The sequence below is a fragment of the Podarcis liolepis genome, assembly GCF_965112155.1.
Source record: "Podarcis liolepis genome assembly, chromosome: 3".
NCBI lineage: Eukaryota > Metazoa > Chordata > Lepidosauria > Squamata > Lacertidae > Podarcis > Podarcis liolepis.
The window spans coordinates 102,447,393-102,456,249 of record NC_139557.1 but is presented as its reverse complement, the minus strand read 5'-3'; the positions used below and the strand labels follow the sequence as shown (position 1 = coordinate 102,456,249).

General features: G+C 42.0%; 1 long non-coding RNA gene across 3 annotated transcripts; it reads right to left on the bottom strand.

Annotated features, from left to right (window-relative positions):
- Positions 1–1,786: 1,786 nt before the first annotated feature.
- LOC310702865 lies at positions 1,787–8,437 on the bottom strand. Of its 3 annotated transcripts, none has more exons than XR_014523719.1 (5): positions 7,896–8,437; positions 6,273–6,420; positions 4,918–5,021; positions 4,419–4,521; positions 1,787–3,277 (listed from the first exon to the last, which is right to left on the bottom strand). It is a non-coding gene; the product is annotated as an uncharacterized lncRNA (long non-coding RNA). The 3 variants fall into 3 exon arrangements; XR_014523721.1 differs by lacking the exon at positions 1,787–3,277 and adding an exon at positions 3,698–4,095; XR_014523720.1 differs by lacking the exon at positions 1,787–3,277 and having other exon boundaries at positions 3,698–4,521.
- Between the last annotated feature and the right edge of the window lie 420 nt (positions 8,438–8,857).

Here is an 8,857-nt window from a genome sequence, read left to right as displayed (position 1 = left end):
TTTCAGAATGTCATTGTTTTGTGGCATGGGATTCAATCTCATACCACCAATTTCAGGAGATGGAAATACAGTTGCCTGGGAAGTTTAGCACAAGCCCAGAAGACGGGACCTTTTGCAATAAGGAAAGTGATGAGAAAATGGACTGGAAAATGTGGGATAACACCTGGCTTGATGCAGCATCATCTAACTGCCCCACAGACAAATCAGAATAAATATCAATGTCATATAATCTCCCTGCAAAGAAATCAGCATGAAAGCTCAACAAACCGGTCTGGATGTCCTCTTGATTTAGCATTCTGGGGTGCAATCCTATACATGGATGATGGTCTGCATTCAGTTTGGTGGGTAAAATATTGTGCAGGCCTGCATAAGATGAGTGCCATTCAACAGGTACTGAGTGCATCTCCTTTTCCACGTAGCAACCATGACCAGCAAAGATGATGTAGTCTTCTAAGGCAAAGGGTTTCCAGATGAAAGGGCATGGACTTCCAAGTAGTTCTCATTTTATATTATTAACTGAAATTCTTTTGCACCTTGTTTGAAGGGTCCCAAGGTGAGTAACCATAGAAATTTAAACCCAAATACTGTTTAGACCCCTTCGCTCATCATGACGTTGTTTGCATCTTAGCCTTGTTGGGAAGGTATGAGTAAACAGGGCAGTTTTCACTATACACTGGCATTTTTCATTCCCATATGTACACATAAATTCTAAAGTCAAGTCAAATCTAAACCCACATAAGCTTAACCGCAAGACAATAATAACTAACCCGCCCCCTACAAACATAAAGTGAGATCCTGAATGGCTGCTATAAAACAATGCTTTGATATGTACCAACGTCTGTGCAACTCTTTTGCAACCACAAACGTCATAAAAGGAATCTTGTGTATATTTTTTCCAGGCAGCACTGAAGCTAACTAAACAGCTAGAATGCCCAAGGAAGCTCAAAGAGTGAAAGATCAGTTTCCTGAATTGTTGAAGCTCTTTCGTGGGTTGACCTCCCCCCACCCCCGAGAAACAATTTTTTGACAAATAGCATCCCCTCCTTGAGAGGCAGAGCTAAATCACATGTCCACTTTTGCAAGATGAGGAAAGGTACTGCTTTCATATCTGTGCAGACCTTTCGGTGATTGCTCTCTTAGACTTTAGAACTTCCTCCCCCGAGAAACTAGATTGGCTCCCTGTTTGCTGCCCTTCCACCGGCAGGCAAAGACTTTTGTGTTCCAAAAGGCTTTGGGGGAACTGACTGCTTTCAATCGAAAGGGCTGGTGGCATGCTATTTCTATTGGAATTACTGGTGTGGGTTTAATAGATTTTATAGATGTTTACAGTTTTAATTCTATCAATGTTTAACTGCTTTTTAATTATTGTTTTTTGAATGTTTTTGGCAGTTCTTAATTTTATCTGTAAGCTGCATTGGGTCCCATCTGGGGGGAAAGGGGAATAATAATAATAATAATAATAATAATAATAATAATAATAATAATAATAATAATAATAATAATTGGAAAGGAGTGAATGCCTCTATCAATGGTGGGCATCCTCCATCTCGTGGACCTAGTGCTTGGAAAGTTCATTGTAAAAAGGAATTCATTCCAGTTCCATTTCACCCCCTCCGAAAAATAAACTGATTCCATTTCAGGGTTGGACTAGATGGCCGTTGGTTGGGGTACCTTCCAAAACTATTAATTCCTTGAATTCACATGGTCCTTGGCATTTTTTCTGCCAAATTTTCCAAAACACATGCATAGTGTAATGTGAACATTTCTTTTATTTCTTTCCCCCAAGAATTATGATATTGTAGCTTAAAGAGAAGTGTTACTTTTCAGATAGGTAATAATGGTAAATGCAATGGCCACAATCAAACAGAGTGAAGTTCAATGAAACCCCTATGTATAAAACGTATTGAATTAAAATTGCATTTATTTTATTTACACGTTCACGAGTAAAGAGAGCATTTAACTACATGCGCAGTATCACAGAACATGCATAAGTCTAGTCCAGACTGTGTTTCATGCAGCTATTTCACAAGGCATAGGTATTCCTCAGTCTATCACCTAAAGCTCGTGGCAACAGGGTTTATCTTCACAACAATCCGGTGAGGCAGGTTAGGAGTAGCCCAAGGACGTCACCCAATGAGCTCCAGGACTGAACAGGAATTTGAACCCAGGTCCAACCAGTATGCACTACATCAGTCTGGCTCTTGGACTTATTTCGCATGGAGATCCCAGTTAACCTTCCCCTCCAACCCTATAGCCATTCTTTGCATACACTTGGTCACATTGTTCTACGGCATTAAACTAATGGGATCAATGGTAGTGAATGGTAAGCTTCATGTGCTGTCCACTCCAAATAGGCAATGCTTCAAGGATATCTCCGTGACACGGGTCTGTGTTACAGATTGCTTTTTGTTTAGTCTTGGTACTGTGGTTTAATCAAATCTGACCAAGTGTTTGTAAACACATTTTTTTAAAGAAAACCTTTCATCTGTTAGCTTCGCATCTGATGAGAAACAGAATTAACAAGAATTTGCAGGACTTGCATGTGCCCCTGATCTTTGGTTCCTACATATTAACCCTGTTTTATCAAATTAGAAACATCCCCAAGGGTTGTATTTACAGTGTTTGGGTAGTCATCCTGCATGCTTAACTCAGAGTAAGCCCCACTGAACTGGATGGAGTTTACTGCTGAGGAGACATGCGCTGTTGCCCTGATCCGAGTGCTGGTCTATCCCACCCGCAGGGCTCAGAGCAAGATTGCAGTACCAAGTACACAAACAGGAGGCCAGACTGGAAACAGACTGGGATATAATGAAGCAGAAACTTTCACTCCAACCATGGTTCTTCCATTGACTGATCTACAGAAGTTTTCAGCAGTGAAACAACAGAGAGTGGCAATAGTCTCAAACAACAAAAGTCTGTAGCATTTTGCTCTCAGAAGGAGAAATCTCTTCCTAAGTAATTCTGCCCCCCCCCCATTCCCTAAAACCCTCTATTAATTCCAAGGAGATGATGATGCCATTACTGTAATTAATTTGAACATTGTGGTTCCACTTCCAGTTCTCTGATAATGGGATTGTGAAGCAGCCAGTTGCTTGTTACCAGAATTGTTATTATGGCTTGAGAACAACCATACAGGGACTTTAACATTACAGCTGGTTGCAAAGACAATGTCGTATAAAGTTTCAACAAGCTTCCAATTTACGCAGAGATATATTCCCCCCCCCCACCTTACCTTTAAGGATGCTGCAACCTGCCAAACCACCTGTGAATTGATTCCCTGGGAGGCAAAGATGAAGATAGAGCCATTTGTTTACAGGAGGAAACAGCCATCCATCATTACTTTATAAACTGTTCCACTCACTATATGCCAATTGCTTTAGAAATACAGAGATTGGGAAGCATAGGATATTGCCTGGATTCTGGTGAAACGTGGCCTTCATAGGCTTGCATCTTGAGATAAACAGAGTGGTGCCTGTTTGTTTGTTTGTTTGTTTAAGGCCTCTATAACCTGCTTAATCATTTGCATTTCCAAGCAATGTGCATAAAAGCAATCCACAGAAAAACAAGGTGATAAAACAATACAGTGGTATCTCGGTTTACAAACTTTTTTATTTTTATTTTTATATAAATTTTTATTAGTTTTTTTAATATCATTTTCAACAGTAATTAAACATACTTTTACATCTTATTCCATTTTTTTTTTACTTCCATCAATCCTGTCGGAAAATTTTCCAATCTAATCTCTTAGTATGCATTTCTTATTTTCCCTATTACATTTCATTTATCTTTTTCTACTTTGTAACACTTCGTATGTTTCTTCTTACAAAACTTCTTATAGTCCTACGAGGGTAATTTGTTGATTACAGTTGCTCTTGAAGTAATTCATATACTTCTTCCAATCTTCTGTAAATCTCTGGTCCCGCAGGTTTCGAGTCCTTCCTGTCATTTTTTTCAATTCTGCACAGTCCATTAATTTCATCTGCCATTCTTCTTTCATCGGAATTTCTTCATGTTTCCATTTCTGGGCTAACAATACTCTTGCCACAGTTGTTGCATATAAAAACAATTTAACATCTTGCCTATTAATGTCCTGACCTATAATACCAAATAAAAATGCTTTTTCTTTTTTCTTTTTTTTTAAAAAAAAACCCAAAACCTTGGTTTACGAACTTAATCCATTCCGGAAGTCCATTCTTGAACTAAAATCGTTCTTAAACTGAGGCGTGCTTTCCCTAAAGAGGCCTCACGCTGCTGGTAACCTTCCACCGTTTGGATTACATTCTTAGACTGAGGTAAAGTTCTCAAACCAAGACACAATTTCCAGTTTTGCGGAGTTTGTAAACCAAATCGTTCTTAAACTGGATTGTTCTTAAACCAAGGTACCACCGTATAACATTTATCATAAAACCGAATGCTACCTTAAAATGTTGGAACGGGAAAGTCCTACGGCTTGTCTCCACTTCCGCTTGTCCTGCCAATCCCATACCCTCCAACATTCCTCCGCTGGAAATTAGGGCCTTCCTAAGGGAAAAAACAGGATGTTCTGGGATCAAATCAGAAATGACTTCCGTAAATTGTGAATTGTGCTTGGAAACGTACTGGGAGCCAATGTAGGTCTTTCAAGACCAGTGTTATGTGGTCTCGGCGGCCGCCCCCAGTCACCAGTCTAGCTGCCGCATTCTGGATTAGTTGTAGTTTCCAGGTCACATTTAAAGGTAGCCCCACGTAGAGTGCATTGCAGTAGTCCAAGCGGGAGATAACTAGAGCATGCACCACTCTGGTGAGACAGTCCGTGGGCAGGTAGGGTCTCAGCCTGCGTACCAGGTGGAGCTGGTAGACAGCTGCCCTGGACACAGGGCAAAACAAAAAATATGTTTTGTTGTACATTTCTTCTCATGCCACCATGCTTCCCCTCACCCAGCAGAGTCCTGGTCTCCCTTCTGGTCCTTCATGTCATGGAAAATAAGAAGCCTGCCCGCTTCACCTCTTTACTTCATGCCAACCGACAGTACGGACAGGTCCTGTCAATGAGGGAAATATTATCCATGAGTTGGAAGCAAGGACTTGTCTTCTCATACCTCCGACCAGCACAAACTTGAGACATGCAGGCTGTGTACACACCAAAATCTAAAGCTCATCTCCCCTCCCCAAAGGATCCTGCGAACCGTAGTTTGTTAAGGGTGCTGGGAAATGCAGCTCTGTGGGGTGTGTGTGTGTGAACTATAGTTCCCAGGATTCTTTAAAGTGCCTGTATGCTTTAAATGTATGGTGTGTACACAGCCGTAGCAGATATCTTCCACTTAGTAGTTCCCAAATTTATCATTCCTTCTTTCCCAAGAAGCAAATGGCTGGCACCCAACGTTGTGTGTGCCTATCAGTTTTCAGCCCTAACTAGACACTAAACACTTTCTTGGTTACAGGCTATATGTGTCCTTTGGGGACTCTGTGCCAGAAGAATTAAGAGCAGCAACTGTGTCGGTGCGCAACACATGGCTCCCTTGACCGTTGTAAACTCCAGGCATCAAGTCTGGTATCAGCAGCTTGTGGTTAAGAGGTCTGGGTAGTGTTTTCTGCCTATCAATTTGGCCTGCATGTTGGATTCCGCTTTTGTTGCCAGACTGCTTTAGGGTCTGCACTGATGGTAGGTTTGCTCTGGATGGTTTTTTCTCACAGTGCTTTCTTTGTGAATTTGATTCTGTCAAATTGCAGCTTTTCTGAAGGCCAGAGCAGTTACCGATGAAGAAAAGTGAACAATGACATGGCATTTTGAAGGGGATGATGGTGATAATAAGTATTATTAATAATACCATTTCATTCTAAGTAACTGAAATACAGTCGTACCTTGGAAGTCAAATGGAATCCATTCCAGAAGTCTGCTCGACTTCCAAAACATTCAGAAACCAACGCGTGGCTTCTGATTGGCTGCCGGAAACTTCAGGATGTGCTCTGCCAGGAAGCAAGAGTACCTCAGCTAGGCCAGATTCATGCCAGCGCCAGATTTAGGGTGGTGCAGGTGGTTCCCTGATACAGGACACTGAGCTGGTAGGGTGCAAAATCATCATCATAACTATCATCATCATGGCACCTACTGAGAAGATCCATTAAAAACAACCAAAAGAAAAGACTGTGGAAATAAGAAATATTGGGGAGGGGGCACCAAATTTTGTCCTCCCTCAGGGCACCATATTGCCAAAGTCCCCCTTCAGTCATCAAGTAATGATGATTTGATTCCTCCCTCCCTCCTTGTTCCCAATGTTGATCTTTATTCCCACCTTTTCTCTTATGTAGATCTTCACTCATTCCTTCTTCCCTGGTGGTGGTGGAAGCCATTTTGTGGTTCACCTCAGGTGCCAAAATGTCTTGAGCCGACCCTGAGGAATGCTGTTGGTCGGGCTTGCAATCTATTGTGAAAGTGGTAATCTGTGAATTAAAAAAGGCAGTAGCTTGTGCATTAGGAGCATTTCTGCTGTTGCTGGTTTAAATCACTGAGGGCGCAAGGAGAAGGGGACAACAGAGGACGAGATAGTAGGACAGTGTTCTCGAAGCTACTAACATGAGTCTGACCAAACTGCGGGAGGCACTGGAAGACAGGAGTGCCTGGCGTGCTGTGGTCCATGGGGTCACAAAGAGTCGGACACGACTAAACAACTAAACAACAACAACAACAACAACAAGTTTAAATCAGCCTTCCCCGTCTTGGGCCTATGACGTCAGTCCAAAACAGCTGGAGGACAGCAGTGCGGGGGTGGCTACTTTAAGCCCTTAAATGACCAAGCAGCACAATTCAATGACAATAACAAAAGAATAATGTAAGATGCAAAGAAGAAGGTAATGGAAGGCATGCAATGAGAATAAGAGGAATTAAATATGTAACTTGACTAATTACATTTCATAGTGAGGTGCTTAGGGCTGTTCTTAAGGAATCGTTATCCTATGCGCTTTGATTATGTGCATATCTGCATGATATATGGATGTGTTTTGCGTCATGGATCATGAGGACCACAAGCTCTGGGAAGATTCACCACCATTTCTTTTCAAAAATTGGCAGATGGGACCAAGGTGAATTCACTCATTTGAATAAAGAACGCATTCAAAATATTTGTTTAGTTATTTTCAATATTTCTATACCTTCCTATTACTGTACTACTATGTTGGCCAACTGCAATTTGCTCTATCCAACAATGCAAACTGATGGCTTCAACTTACAAGAAAGGAGATTCCAACAACAACAACAACAACAACAACAACAACAACAACAACAACAACAACAACAACAACAACAACATAATAATAATAATAATAATAATAATAATAATAATAATAATAATAATTTATACCCCGCCCATCTGGCTGGGTTTCCCTAGCCACTGTGGGTGGCTTCCAACAAAATATTAAAATACAGTAGTCCACCAAACATTAAAAGCTTCCCTAAACAGGGCTGCCTTCAGATGTCTTCTAAAAGTCTGGTAGTTGTTGTTCTTTTTGACATCTGGTGTAACTTGGCTTCTCGCAGTGAGGGAACTGCCAGATGGCCCTGGGCACTGGACCTCAGTGTCCGGGCAGAACTAAACCCCAGGAAGAACTTTCTGACAGTAAAACAGTCTTCCGTGGGAGGTGGTGGGCTTCAATGGAGGTTCTTAAGCAGAAGTTGGATAGCTATCTGTCATTGGTGCTTTAGCTGAGATTCCTGCATTGCAGGGGGTTGGACTGGATGACCCTCAGGGTTCCAACTCTACAATTCTACGACTCTATGGAATTTAAGCTAAGTTTGTGCATGCCCACTTTGGTCACCTGTGGTGAGTAAGAACTGACTGTAGGCAACCAGGCAGGAAAGGATTACATAAACCATTTTGTTTTTAAAGGCTAAAAAATGCAAAATACAAATACAGTCATACCTTGGGTTGCGAACGCTGCGGGTTGCGCGTTTTCGGGTTATGGACCTGGAAGTACTGGAACGGGTTACTTCTGGGTTTCGCTGATTAAAAACATGTTTATGAATGTTGCTTCTTCCTCAAGCCTCACTATATTTCCAACATATTTTTCTTCTCTCCTCCAACAAAGTTTATGTTCTTTAATCACGTTACACCACAGAAATAAAGGCAGCTAATAAAACTGAAACAAACAAGTCTTTGTTGACTTTAGCAAGGGCTTGATGTAGGACTTCAGTAGAGCTGGAGGCTCAGCAGGATTTAGCAGGCCTTCATGGAGAATGTTAAAAGGGGATTCTATTCTTACCGCTAAGCATTGGATCTATCTTCCTGGTCCTGTATGCACATGATGTTTTTTGCTTTAAATATGGGGCAGCTGCCATTATTATTATTATTATTATTATTATCATTATTATTTCAATCATGCAGTTCCTAAATTGAAGGGGAACAGCGATAGCTCAGTGGTTCAGCATCTGCTTTGCATGCAAAAGATCGCAGGATCAATCCCTGGTATCTTCAGGGAGGGTTCCTGAACTCCGCAGCCTCTGAAACCGTGGGGAGCCACTGCCAGCCAGTGTCCGCAATACTGAGCTACCGATCTGACTTGGTTCAAGGCAAATTCCTATATTTTTCCTAAATTGAAATCTGAATGCAGGGCAGCCACACTGCTGAGGCCTGCTGAGTATTTGGGGTGGCAGATCCTCTTTTGCCACTTAAGAACGAATGGGAAGTTCCTCTTTGCCCTGCCACTGCCACGGCTCCCATCACTACCTACCACCTCCTTCTGCCCACCACCTGCTCTGCCTTTGCCACATGCCCCGCTGTGAGAAGCGCCACCTCCATAAGTGCAGATGGTGATCTGGGCCAAAATTGGTGTGGGTGGCGGGGCTGGGCAGCTGGGGATGTGCTACTTGAGAGGCTTCTGCCAC